Genomic DNA, 15,411 nt, shown 5'->3' on the forward strand with positions numbered 1-15,411 from the left:
ATATATTTTCACAGAAAGATACAAATCACAGGGAAGATGTGGTTAGTGAAAAGTAGCTGTTTCCTTGACTTTCACGGGCCATCTTGGTTGTTACTTGGCGTAACTCCGCTTGGTGCGAGTTTAACTAGGCTATTGTTTATTTAATATCGCGTTTTAGAGAAAAATTACAGACAATAGTACGCTATGCAATGAGCTTATACATTTTTTGTATAATTAGTTAAGCATAATTGCCCTTTTTTATTATAAAAAATATAATTAATTTAAAATAGATATTGGAATAAATTAATAACTGATCGTTCACACTATAATAGAAAAATTGATACAAATAACAACCAATATCTAATATAAGTGTGATTAAAACCATTTTACTATATTTTTTGTAACATGTTATAAATGCATGAATTATTATTTGATATTAATTAATATTAATAAAAAAAAAATAATAGTAAAATATAACTAATTACTATTTTAAAATTCCACGTTTAATTTAATTTTTTCATTAATGTGACTAAGCGTGTAAAAATACATGCTTCTCGGTAGTCCCGGATTTACAGCAAAAGCTTTTAAAAAAAAAAGTTAGAGCTATTATTTTCTTACATAGATTTGTTGACAGTATGACTACGAGTTTTTTATATAAATATAAATATTCATATTTTAGACTAGTTATTTGAATTTCACTAAATTTAATTCTGATTACTTTAAAAACCTAAGCTACTTTTAATTTACGAATATACAAAATTTTACCTGATATATTCAAATCAGATGATGAAAATTACTCATTGGTAATTCTTCAAAAGTCAGTACACCTTAGCTAGATATGTTTTCTTACCTGAAAAGAAACAAAGAAGTTAAATTAGTATAAGATTGTTACAGCCTGAATTTTTCATAATAATTATTATATATAGTAACTGGTGCTATCTGAATAATTTGTTAATGAAGACAACATAGGAAACTATGTTTTTATATTTTTTTTAAACTTCTTTTATTTATTTTAATCTATAATTTTAAAGATTTTTTATAAGTCGAATTTAACAATATATTACAAAAAAATATACCTCGAAACAACAACAAATTTAAGTAACTGTAGCAATAAACTAAATATATTTAATATTATTGCTGTTACAAGGTCTTGTGAAATAAACATTGACGTTACAAAGACTAAAAAAGTTACTATTTAAATACTATAATTTTGATTTTTTATAGCCTTTATTCAGCCAAAAATTTACTACATAATTGATTTTTATTAACATATGCTATGTTAATATATATTTACATATGTCTCACTATCATAATTATTATTATTATATATGTAGATTACTTTACAAACAAAAACATATATTTCATATCTCTGAATCAAATCTCGCTTAGAAGAGTTTAAGGTATTCCAAATTTCACTACATCCATAAACGCCTCTATACAAACTTAAATAAAGTGGCATTTAAAGTTAGTCTCTTCACCATATTCGCCAGATAGTGTTGAGCCAGGCTTATAATAACATTATTCATAGTGCCACCGACAAAGGCCCAGTTTTCCTTGCCAAATATAAAAATGGATTTATTCCAGATGCACTTTTTTCTCAGCCAAAGGACGCCTATAAATATTTACTCGTTCGATTTATGAAGATCGTTCGTCTACATACAACATAGACTGTTTTGGAGCTATATGTCGCAAATGGCCTTATTTTTTCTGCCAGACTTGATTATTTCTATATCTAAAAAAAATGTCTTGTTAAGGGAGAAAAAGTTTTATTAAAGCTCTGCGCAAATAGACAAACTTTACACTGTCGAAAATATTGCGCAATGTCGTCACTATGGAGAGAAGCCCCTAAAGTTTAGGATGGTTTTTATTAACGTGAAACTTTTGTTATTTAAAATTTGGTAATTTGGAAAAATTTTCGCAAAAGTTAATTGAAGTTTTGATTCAAAATTATTTGCTTCTTGTGTAACGCATATTTTTTTACATTTACGAATATTTTAAATAAAATATTTAGCTAACTAAACTCTAACTTTTGTGGTGCGCTAAGAAAAAGTAATTTTTTAGAACGCTTGTTTTTGTTTACAAAAATATTTTCGTAACAAAACAAGACATACAATTAACATCGAAAGTTCAAAAACTGCAATCTACATATTTTAAATAATATATATAAAAAAATTATATGAAAATTGTGTGAATCTACAAAAATATTTACATGATATAATAAATTTAATATGTGTTATATACATACATATATTAGTCAATCGATAAATATTTTTTTATCGTTGTAATATATAAATAAGCATGTAGGCAATTTAAAAAAAAAATATCCATAAAAACATATGATAACTATACGATAATAATGTTAGGCTTTTGAATGTTTTATTATCAAACTATTCTCCTGTGATTAGTCTCTTGTGATTATTTGAATTTCTGTAGTGTTAGTAAAATCATAATTTGTGATTATTATATAATTTCAATTTTGATAAGTTATAAGAAATACAATTTTTCTATTTTTTATAATCTCAGATAAATATTGAATGTGAGCTGTAGAAATAGTTTATTATATTGCTGTCACTAATTTATGGTCTTCGATTTCAGTTTATGGTCTCGCTACTTATTACGTTGTAATGTATTGGGCTCACGCTTATTGTCTTGCAACAGAGGATGGTTGTTGCAACAAATATTTAGATAAAATGTTTTCTTATTGCTATAAATAGTTTTTTAAAAAACAGGATTTATTTTGTTGAAGGCAAAACTTGCCTTATAACTTTAAATATCGTGATTTTAATTAGGGCTTACCTTTTAAAACCATTAATAATTATAAGAAAAAATAATAATTAGTTGCTTAGTTAAATTTAGAATCACCTCTATTTTTAATGATTATAACCTTTTCTAATATGATAATAAAATGTTATTTTAAATCCCAGACAAAAAAATATGTTTTTTTGGGAATTTTAAAAATAAATTATAAAATTTAATAAAACATTTAGATTAAATTATTAGATAGTTTTTTAAGCTAAAAAAATAAAAATTGATTGGCTTGCTAAAATTCTGTTAATTTCATAAATCATAAATGTATATAATACGTATAAATATAAAACTTTAAGAAAAGTATTGAAAATTAATACAAATATGTATTAATATTGAAAATAAAATCAGTATATAATTTCACTAATCCTAATTTAGTTTATATGCACTTAAATTTATATTTCTATGCAATTTATTTAGGATTCATAAATTCTTTAAGTACATTATTATGTAATTATAAAAATTATAGAAAATCTAAATTTGGATCTAGTTTAATAATACCTAATTCTATTTGAGTTCATTTTTATAACTTATTTCGATTAATTAAATTATTATCAAAATTAAAAAAAAAAGATAAATTATCTTAAAACAAGTAAAATATATTAAAGAAACGTGGGCGGCAAAATTTAATCTAAAGTTTAAATTTAACAAATTACGGCAACGGCACAAATAAGCGCGGACAAATGAGTGTGTGTCAAAAGAGCGCTGCATTATAAGCGCTGCGTCATAAAAGCGCTTAACAAAGTAGCGCTGTAACAAAATATCGTGTGTCAAATGCGCAGACAGTCATATGAGCGTTTGATAAAAGAAAGCACGTCATAAGAGCGCAAAAATACTTGAAGAAAATTAAATAATATATATTTTAAGAATGATGTATACAAAATATAAGTAAATTGTGAAAAATTTACAAAGAATAAAAATTTACGAAACATAGGCGGTAAAATTATTATTTTATGTACCAGAGCGTATTAACGATTAAAATGGTTTGTCAATGAAAACATTATTATTTATTAATTATTACGTACATACGAAAGTATGGCTTCCCATTCCCATACGTACGATATACTTATATATTTTGTACTAAAATGAAACGCTGATTTTAAATTTATCAAAACATTTGTTCTGTAATGTTTCATTTAATTGACAAATAATTATCGACTCAACTTGCAATGAATGCGTATAATAGTGCAGGTATACGGCCCCTCAGTAGTTAGATATTATTCCTACTACTATTACTATCACAGTAATAATAACACAGTTAATATTAAATTCCTGGTCACTTTCCTTTACATCCATTATTAAATCGTCATTCGTAATTATATGGATAATTTCTAAAAATAAATCAATATATGTATTTATAAATTATTAAAACACAGATTACTAATTCTGTTTTACGCGACTTAGTAATTTACTAGCTCGAAAAGACTAATATTATTATTTGAGTTGCCGCTAAAATGTCGATACCCAGATCGATAGTTGTCAATCGCTGATTTGCTTAGTGCGAGCGAAATAGCGAGCTCTGCTTGCTTCTCGCTCTGTTTTTCTAATCCTTTTATTTCATAACAGACACACAATATTAAGTGAGAATTATGCAAAATTAGAGCATATAATCCCGTTTCATCCCATATCATAAAAATATAGATACCCTTTGAAGGAAAAAATCAGTTTAAGACCAATAATTGTCAAGTATCGCGTTATGCGCGGTCTTAAAACTGCTCGATCTGGCCATGTTCCGATGAAAAATTTTACAATAAACTTACAATGGTAAATTTAAGATTATTGAGTTATTTTCATAAGTTAAAAATTCAATATTACTAAAATGTGTTTTTTACCATTAATAAATTGAAATTGGCAAAATTAGCTCCCACACAAAGCCAATAAATGCATTTCAAGTTTTGAGTGCAACGCTTGGAATACGATGTCGACTTACTAGCACAAAGGGTTACACACAAAATTAGAAAGACATTACCTTGTCAACAGCATGATGATGCCTACAATTGTAAATATCCTCGCGACTTCGGCGTCACTCCGCAGTGGAAGGGACGCGGTGGAAGGGACGCGGTGGAAGGGACGCGGTGGAAGGGACGCGGTGGAAGGGACGCGGTAGATGCGACGCGTCGCCTCGCGTCGGTTGCACTCTGATGCAACGTCTTTGCACAGTAACAATATATTGTGTGTATACCACACAAATTTTAGCTATAAACACTATTATAAACACTAATTTTTTGTATACACTGCTTAATTCTAACTCAAACACTAAATTACACTGGTAATTAAAATGAATTGAAATCACTTTATAATGCACTGCTAATTAAAAACATCGAAAGGGATATTATTAAAAAAAATATCAACGAAAACACTTATTCGAGAAAAATGTAACACGACCGTTAATGATCAATGTCATATAGCTACTGAATTTTTTTTTAATATTTCAAGATGCATAAACAAGTTCAAACGAGTTCAAGGTTATGCTTCGTGTTATGTTCATATAAACCATAACGATTAAAATGTCGTGCATCTCAGATTACAAAAAAATTGTCTATTTTTTAAATATTTATCTCTAATTCCAATTATTTTAATGCAAGTTGTTTGTTTATTTTTAATATTTTAATGCGAGAGTGACACGAAGGTCACCTTTGTTGTTGGCTTGTTGACCTTCTAAAAGTATAATGTCAATGATTTCAAGTTTTATATTATTTAAATCTAATTTATATGTGCCAAATTTATGACATTTTCAAATGACGTTCTTTCGTTGAAAATAGTGAAAAAAATATACTTTTATTACATATTGATAATATGGGGGTTAGGGGGACTGAACAAAACTATATTTTGAAATTTATTTTCTATATTTTATAAACATATTATGTATTTATTTTTATTGAAAATTAATTTTATTCGACGCTCCATCTTACAAAAGTCAGCAATAACCGCATTATATAATCAGTATATTTTCAGAGTGTCCTCGAAAAGAAAGTTGTTGTTTAAATAAAAAGCAAATCACGTCAATTAGTTTGGAAATATATCTGTTTGCAGTAACTTTTTTATTATTTAATTCAACATTTGCCTTAAATTTAGCACTGAAGAAATCATCGATAAGATTTTCTTTACTAACTTTTTTTAATTGTATAGGAGCGCATATGTGAGGTTGAGAGCATTCGTGCTTTTTACGTGCTTCACTTAAATTGTAATAAATTTAAAAATATAGTTTTTTTTCCTATCCCCCCTAACCGCATGCCCTGTTTAAAAGTTACCGCACGACACTAATATGCATATATCGCATGTATGGGGATGGGGAGCCATACTTTCGTATGTACGTAATAATTAATAAATAATAATATTTTTATTGTCTAATCATTTTAATCGTCATTGCGCTCTGGCACATAAAATACTAATTTTACCGCCTATATCTCGTGAATTTTAATTCTTAGTATATTTCTCACAATTACTTATATTTTGTATAGATAATTCCTAAAATATTCATTACTTGATATATATCAAGTTGTTTTTGCGCTCTTATGACGTGCTCTCTGCGCATTTGACGCACGCTATTTTGTGATAGCGCTACTTTGGTAAACGCTCTTATGACGCAGCGCTTATAATGCAGCGCTTATATGACGGCGCTCATTTGACGCACGCTCTTTTGACCGGCTGCCATAAATTACATATTTTGGAATGTTTGAACATTATTTAATAAAAAAGCTTGAACTATAAATATATATTTATAGCTTACATTACAAACGCTTGCTAGGTGTGGAGTAACATAAAAACAATATTTTTTTACTATTCGTAAGTTATGCAAAATAAAGCCACTAAATTATTAACAAAATTACTTATTATCTGAATCTAAAAAACTTTTTTTCTTTTATTTTATATTATTAAATAATAAATTAGAATATAACAACTTTAAACTTGAAAATAGTTATATATCAGAGCAATATGTTTTATTTAAATGAATATTTGTAACAAACAAGAATAGCGAATTATTATTAATATAATAATTGCTTGAATAATGTAAATAATATTTATTGAATATGTTACATTATTTGAAAGTATATAATAATAATAAATTAAGCCACAACTTTTATTAAACAGATGTATTTAAATGTTTTTAAATTAATATAAACATTTATATTACTTATTTATGTATATTTTAATATATGAGCCAATAATTATGAATGTGGTCTATTTCAAGAAATCGAAAAAATGGATTTATTAATTATTTTGTGTCATATAAGATGTTTTATAAAACTTATTTATAGTTCAGTCAAATAAGGAGTTAGCCTCAAAATGAAATATAAAAAGCTCAAGTTTTGCAAATACCTTTGTTTTGCCGTTCTTAAGAAGAAGGCAAAAATGTCTCATAAGATCGAGTGTCCGCTAGTCAAGATATTAACGGTCAAAGGTCACAAAAATCGTAGATAATGATGCCGACTTCCATATTTTAGACCTTTCACTCAAAAGAGGAAGACCAAAAATATACGAAAGTATTTCCTTACTTATATTGTACTCTAACAGCAGATAAATAACAGAAAAAAATTTAAAGATATGACATATTTGTAATATTATATTACACCAATTTACCATGAATATTTTAAAAATCTTTAAATCCTATTTCCAGAGAATAGAAAATATATGTCATAATCAAATATTTGAAGCATTATTAAAAATGTTAATTAGCCTGGCTTAATAAAAATTCATTTTAAATGAAAAAAAATATTTTAATACGTAAGCTACATGCAAAATTTATATGTCAAAATAAATTAAAAATCTAGATAATTATATAAATTTTAAAACGTTGTGTTGCGTAATATAAACATATTTTTTAATCAATTTAAACGCACACCTTTATATATCTCGAAAGAAAAAAAAATATGACTTAGTCTATGTTCATAATTATGGGCTTTATGTTTATTCAATTTTTATTTCAAGATATTTATATACAGAAACAAAACATTTAGCCTAGCAAGTGTATATAAATATTTATTTCGGCAATTTATTCTGAAATGTGCTAATATGTTTAACTAAACAAATATCTTGCGACATGATAAAATAAACTACTCCTGAAAAAATCATTAAAAATTGTAAAATCTATTTTTTGCGAAACGCACAGAGAATGATGAAAACCACGCAGGTAATCGACCTTGCATAAAATTTAAAAAAAGATGTATATGTGTATTTACAAAGACAAATCTAATCAATAATATTTTTTTAAAACTAAAAACATGGAAATATAGCACAATATTGCATCACATACGATTATTTAAACTGGATAGGGTTTCGTTTGTTGAATCATACACGTTAAGGTCTAAAGGGCTCGAAAATATGAGCGATAAACGGTGCAAATTACACAAAAGAAATATCAGTTCTTATGGTACGGCGAAAAACACACAAGAACAAAGGTAGCGAAAACAAACAAGAAAACTGAGAAAGAGAGGGAGAAAAAAACAACTGGCATGTTTATTTTCAGGTATAATAACCACTTACGAGAGCATGTAATAAAGGGTGGAAAAACACTTTAGCTACGTCTAAGTCGAAACAGGGAAACACATTGTATGCTCAAGGCCAATTTTTCCGCGAAAAGCCTTTTGATGTACATACGTTTGCGTTTTCTTTTTAAACGCACACTCCTCGACTATGTATTTTTATTGTTACCACAGTTTTATTTACACTAAAAGAAATGAGATTAATTTAGAAATTAAAAATAAAACTGCCACTATTACACATATATATATTCGTGAATATACTAATGATCTACTACGCTTTTTCTTTGAATAATAGATGTATATCACCGTTTTTATGGCACGCAAAGAAAAATAAAATAAGACATTAACATATAAAATTTATTTTCAACACCCTATATATGATAACGTGTACTTGTGGGTATAATTCAAATTTAAAAGTCATTAATCACGTAAACTCTGTAGAGTAACTAATTCATCAAACTTGAAACTTAACTCCGCTCGGAGGATAAGATAATGCGTTTCGTTCGGTTAGAAAGTAATAAACGTATCGGGCCAATCTTTTAATCTATAAAGAAATTCAACGTCGAGACTTAATCCTTTTAAGGGGATAATTGAGAAAGGATTTACAAAATTTTGATATTTGATTTCTCTCTATAAGTTACTTATCAAATTATGAGGTTTAAATCGATTGATTTTATGATAAAAAGTTTTTAATAATAGTATTATATAATAAATCATTTATGTTGAATATAGATATAGATATATATACTAAATTATTTAAGATAATCAATTTAAAATAAGTATAAATTAACCCAATATCTATTACTTATAGAAAGTTTATTTTTACTTTGTTATATTATATAGAATACCATGCAAAATATATTTAATATTTAATAAAAATATAAACAGATTTCAGCAGTTAACCTTTTAAGTATTTTACAGGAATCTACATGTTTCTTATATTAATAAACAGTGACCTAATGTTACTTTTAATACATATTTCAACACAATTATTATTCGATAAAAATATATTTACAAAAAAAATGCGATTTTATTTCTATAGATGTATGACATTTTAATGGTATTTAATCAATACAATTGGCGCAGCAACTGTTATAAAATAATATACACCTATGTAAATAACAGCACGATTTATGACATTGAAAGAAAACATCGATAGAATAAGATTCAAACAAACTTTTTTCATTTATAAAGGTCATTAGCTATTTAATATGATTCTCCAACTCTACCGAAACCCTTACAGACTTTTTTTATCGATCTTAGAGAGGTTATTGTCTCTCAATATTTGAATGTTAGCAAGCATTTTTTTCACCATACCGTATATAGATAGATATTTAATAAATAAATTTATTTTATCTTTAAATTAAAAGTTTAGTAAAAAAGCTTAAACGTTTTTATTATCAAAACGTTCAAAAACTTATTTTAATAAAAATATATTTTGTAAATATATTAAGGGTTCAATTTAATTTTTATTAAAATCATTTTAATAAATTATTAATTTGCAAATTTTTTTATTAGCACAGGCTCATTGACAGTGAAAATAAAATAATTACATATTACGCGTTAAAAACGCCATAAACAAAATTTTATAATTTTAAACCCATTGTATAATATTTTTTATGCATTCTTAAAAAAAATAAAAATAACTTTGGTTCCAGATTTTTAGTAACAAACGTAATGATTTTCAGTCATTTTCAGTAACAAATGAATCAGAAATTAAAAATATTTGTACTGGTAATAATATCGACTTTGAAGTAAATGTTGTAAGGAAGGAATATTTAAATATACAGAGAAATGTCGATTGCAATATTAAAAGAGCTTTGAATATTGAATAAGTTATAAAGAATATGTATAATACATACAATATGAAGAAATTACAAAAAATAAGATTTTGAGTCTAAACGACTAGTTGTGCGATTTGTTATGTATAACATTAAAAGAAGTGCTTTACGCTGACAGTTTGAATGTGAAATGACAAGTGCGAAGTTGCCAAATTTTTAACAGATAAAAAATACAATTTGAATAACACCCATAAATCCTAATTGTCCGCCGCAGCAAAAATAGGATAGCGCTCTAGATATAATTATCTAATATAACGAATTTACCGATAAATTCATATATAAATTTTATTTTACTAAAGTATGAGTACCTTATATAAATAAAAAAAATGCTTTTTTTAATATGCACTCAAAGATATGTACATATGTTTTCGACCATCTTGGGGTAACCTGTTAGGTCACGATGGTCTAAATATAATCTAAATAAATATATGAGCCAAGATATTTAGATGCAATTAAGCATTTATGTATGTTGAAACATCTACATAAACCTTTATACATATATCGCTACTTGTTCCAATTACAATTTCCACTTCCCACATAATCCCATTGGATAACAATCTGCGAATGGCTCTCGAGCACATTTCCAAGAATGGCTGCGATGCTTATCGAAATCCACCGATGATTTGATTGATAGTGCCTTATCCCAAATCGGGATCTTGTCTTCGTCCGTTTTGTGCGCAGGAAGCAGATTCGAAGCAGGCCTTAATGTCACAAGGGGTTTGACGCTTCTCAAACCTCTCTCGGCTGATAGTTTTCATTGCGGAAAGCTCACGTAACAAATGGATTCGTTGAGAGCTTTCGTGTCGCGTCGTTTAGATAGACGGATCTCATTTTTTCTTTATATATGCGCGTCTCCTATGAACTTGCGCAAAAGTGTATAAAAAACGTGGGACGAAAATATATTTTATACCTGCGTGAAAAAAATATGTATACAAATATATCAACTGAATTTCACTACTAGGGTAGAGTAAAAATTATTTTTAATGATTTTTTTAATTAAAATTAACGAAAATTACTTAAAAAGTAAACTAAATTTAGAATAAATATATATGAATAATAATGGATAAAATAAAATTAAGATAGCAAGAGAATTTTAAAATCAAGTCAAGGCGCTGCCAATTAGAAAATAGAATTGAACCAGGAAGAATTTTCTGCTCTTTCAAAGTTAGGAGATAAGTAATGTTGTTGTATGCTGGTACAGACTATTCTATCTCGATGAACCGCAATTCGAACATATTGCACCAAAGTTAATATACTAGGTGCTCGAAAACATCTACTAAATGATTGCTTCCCAATTCTAATTAAAAGTCACAATGCGAGTGATTTTCCGTTGCATATGCCTGAATGCTTTCAATGCGACAAATTTTTAGTTTTTGTATTAAAAATTCAGTTTGTCTTTAAACAGCAATATTTTTTTATTTAAACAATTTTCTATTCAATTTAATATTAAAGGTGCTTTGGTTGGCTGAGAAATGTATGGAATTCATACGTTTAACAATTAGTTTAGTTAAAAAAAAAAAACTATTACGGACAAAAGCTTTTTACTAAAAAACTACTTTGATTAGATTATTTAATAAGGTCAAGAGACTTTTTATTCCTAATGCAGCAGATTTTTTAATGATTTTTCATTTGTTTTATATAATCATAAAACTATTAAAAATCAATGATCCTCATAGCTTACATTAAAAAAATGTGCAATGCCAGCGGTGGCAACAGTCGCAGGCGATTCTGATAGTGCGGAGATCCTGGCTCTAACGGGCATCAAAAGATGTGATCATGAGTTTCGAAGATGTTCCGAAACCAAAAACTGTGATTTATCAAATATAGATTATTAACAAACTCTTTAATAGTTTCAGTAAATGATTAGCGACAAACAACTTTCTGAGAAAATTTAGTAAATCATATCGTAATTTTCCAATTAATAAATTATACTCTGATAAAGATACATATCTCTAAAACATGTTTTTAATTTTTTCGATAAAGAGAGAGTTTTTGGTTTTTCAATAATTTTAAATTTAAGATCTCGATTCGTGAATGCTGATAACTAACGTATAATGGAAGACACAAACATTTTACGGGTCGACAAAGTAAAATGGTTTCTTCATAATAAAGCCTGGCACCTTCGAAGTTTTTTTTTAGGCATTGTTCAATTTCAAGACTGATGTTGAGATTTTAAGTATAATGTTTCTAACGAGATCATAAGAATAAATTATCTAAACTGACATCGAACACAGACGGATGTCCTGATCTCTACCATAAATTGTAAAATAAGTGCTTTAGTTTTAGCAATGAAAATATTGAATTAAACAACTAGCTATAAGGGCACTTTTGAGTCAAGTACTGATCAAACGCACAATATAGCGCCTCTTAGAAGGCCGAGAGTGCAGAATTTACATCAACGCAATCACCTACTCGTCTCAAGTCCATACATTATTTATTTAATTAAAATATGGTGCTTTTTTTATATTATCTAATAATTTAACTATTTTAGTTAGATATTTGCTATGAATAAAATATAAATTTTTGATGCAATTTTTTAAACTGTCGAGATTATTTTTTGAATACCACAGATTTAAAGCTAATGGGTTTTTTATTTATTGTAATTTTAAAATGTCATTAAAAGGACTAACTTAATAATTAGTAAATAAATAAATTAAACTTTGAATATTGACCTAAAAAATACAGTTTTTCGTTTTGAAGCTGTGTTAGTATTTTATTGTATAGTATTGCCTGACTTTTGTCTATTGAAACATATGTATGTATAGTTTATATATAATAAAAAAATAATGGACTTAGTATTGATTATTGTGAAACAGTTTCTTTATTGTTACAAATAATAATAGATACTCTTTGTTTTAGTTCTATCATCTGGAATTCAGTTGTGCGATTCATTGTAGCAAATATCCGATACATTGTATGTATATAGTAGACTATAACAATTTAATTGCGAGCTTAAATAATGGTTTTAAATTATTTTGACTTATAAATACACATTGTATTCGAAATTAATTATATAGATACCATTAAAACCTTCGATTGTAATTAATTTTCTCACGGCAAAACCAACACATTAGATTTGTCTCACGGCGCAGGGATTATTATGTAAATGGCGTCTATGTGCTTCGAACTCATTACATAAATAAACAAACTTTGTATGTCAAGGAATCTATCTATATAGGTGAACCTTCTCTATAGTTGGCTATTTGTTAACAGAGCAGATGGGAGAATTGCGGTCTGTCCGATGAAAGATATATTTTTTGGTTGGAAAAATAAAGTTCCATTACTATCCGTTCCATTGTGTTCCCTCGAACACCTCTCTCGCTGGAAGCTTTTATTAGGTCAGTGCAGCGCAATAATGGTTCGCTTTAATGGGTTTAAAGATGCGATTCGAGATGAAGATGCTGGCGATGTAATTTATTAATTGTGGTGCTACAACTAAAGTCTTATCACGCGAAATATATCTTTTGAGGTACTATCAGCCAGTTTAAGGCGACCTAATGGCTGCAATAATGCTGATTGTGAGCTTATTGTTATTTAAAATTAATATTAAATAAAAGTCTGTAACTGAATGAAATAAAATAAAATAAGTAATAAATTATATATTTGTTCTGTTAGCAAATAATATTATTCAAGATAAACTATAACGTTCACTCAAATTTGAAAACATTTAATATCATAATTATTTTGATACATTCGATAGGTTTGCAAAAATATTAGAAAAATCACACAGTCGACTTGATTCACTCTGATGTTCAATCATCTATGAAAAGAGTCTTTTTGTAATAGTGGGTTCAAAAATGCCCAATTCGGGATTATTGGACCAAAAATCTGACGTCAAACAACGAAAATCGCTCTTCGTTACACCGCTTGCCAATTTCCCGACACACCTCGGTCGCTTTAATTACACAGCACGAGAATTTACCTCCCGTCTTTCCTTTTGGTTTTTCTTCCCCATAAATTAATTACTCTATCCATCTCGAGACTTGGGGGATGTTTCGAACTCGCCGATAAAAAGCGTTACGCTTGACGGACAGTTAAAAAAACTCAGATTTTTTAGGAGACTTCCCGTCCAAGGGGGGCTGCCTAATTGCGGGTTTGAACGTTGAAAAACATTATTTTTAATTACAACCATTTGTAAGGAGCACATTTTGACCTCATTACTTAACAAGATATTACATACTTTTTAAGCGGCCGACCTTTAACTGAGCCGCTATAATTGCTACCATTTTTTTATCGCATAATATTAATATTTTACCCAGGTTTTGTGTGTGAGCACATATTTAACAATATATACAAAAAAGATTATAAAAGAGCCTTATTTATTAGCTACAATTTTAAAAGTGTACATTTGGTCAATATATAAGGCGCGGTGATTTTTTAGCTCAACTTTCATGAGACTCGCCAAAGCTAATCTCATAAATCGATGCCCTGAAGTAAAATGAACTAATTTCGGAGGTGAATGACATGCTTAACAATGTTAATAAATACATTAGATTCAAAACAAACCTATTTGGAGCTTTTTTATATAGAAGTTAAATGAAATGACATCAAAACGAGCATTTTATATTATTTATAAAACTGATTTTTGTGCAATTACTCATTGCAAATAATGCTTTAGCCTAAAAATTAGGCTCAAACTAAAAAATACCTTTTATTACAGTCCATCAAATAGTAATTAATATATTCACTACAAGACAAAAAAGATAAGAAACAAAAATATTACGCTTATAAAAAGAGTTTTAAACTCTAAAATTAAGTGTATACTTTGCATTGCAAAACAAAATTTTATGTTTTATATTCTTTGTATTTTTATGGTAAAAATATTTTGCTAATAATGGAAATAAAATAAAATACATTTCTTAAATTTTCAGAAACATGCAAATTTTTATGCTCAAGAAACAAGTAAGTATTATATGGTAATTTTACATATACTATACTAATCATACGAATAATTTAATAAGAACGACTTTTGCGTCATGAAATTTGAACGATTATTTTACGCTAGCAATACATCGTTATCAGTCTATAAAAATTTTAACATATTTTTAATAATTATTCTATTTTATATATTTGTTTATGTATATTTATTTTTTCGTGTAATTCTGCATAAGTCAGAAATTGCTCATTATGAGGTTACAATTTAATACATTAAAATTATAAATTGAATACATATACATTTAGAAAAATATAATAAATACACTTAAAATATTTATTATTAAATTTTAAAAGAACAAATAAGGAGAACACGAAGCATAAAAAATAAAAATATTATATAGTAATATGATCTGCATATGTATTATTTA

At 27.2% G+C, this 15,411-nt stretch overlaps 1 protein-coding gene across 7 annotated transcripts in view; it reads right to left on the reverse strand.

Moving 5' to 3' along the window:
- The window catches only part of LOC148232809 (uncharacterized), a 449,135-nt gene that overhangs the window by 264,697 nt on the left and 169,027 nt on the right, over positions 1-15,411 (reverse strand). Inside the window, exon 3 of one of the 7 annotated variants that reach the window (XM_088189590.1) lies at positions 745-829. The exons of 4 other annotated variants lie outside the window; for them this stretch is intronic. The gene's annotated coding sequence lies outside the window, so the exon portion shown is untranslated. Of the gene's footprint in view, positions 1-744; positions 830-4,753; positions 5,171-15,411 lie in introns of those variants that run through there. 2 more of the 7 variants (XM_088189592.1, XM_088189596.1) reach the window with 2 other exon arrangements.

The sequence above is a fragment of the Plectrocnemia conspersa genome, unplaced genomic scaffold (assembly GCF_051122295.1).
Source record: "Plectrocnemia conspersa isolate PC_06_02 unplaced genomic scaffold, ASM5112229v1 ptg000008l, whole genome shotgun sequence".
Classification (NCBI taxonomy): Eukaryota; Metazoa; Arthropoda; class Insecta; order Trichoptera; family Polycentropodidae; genus Plectrocnemia; species Plectrocnemia conspersa.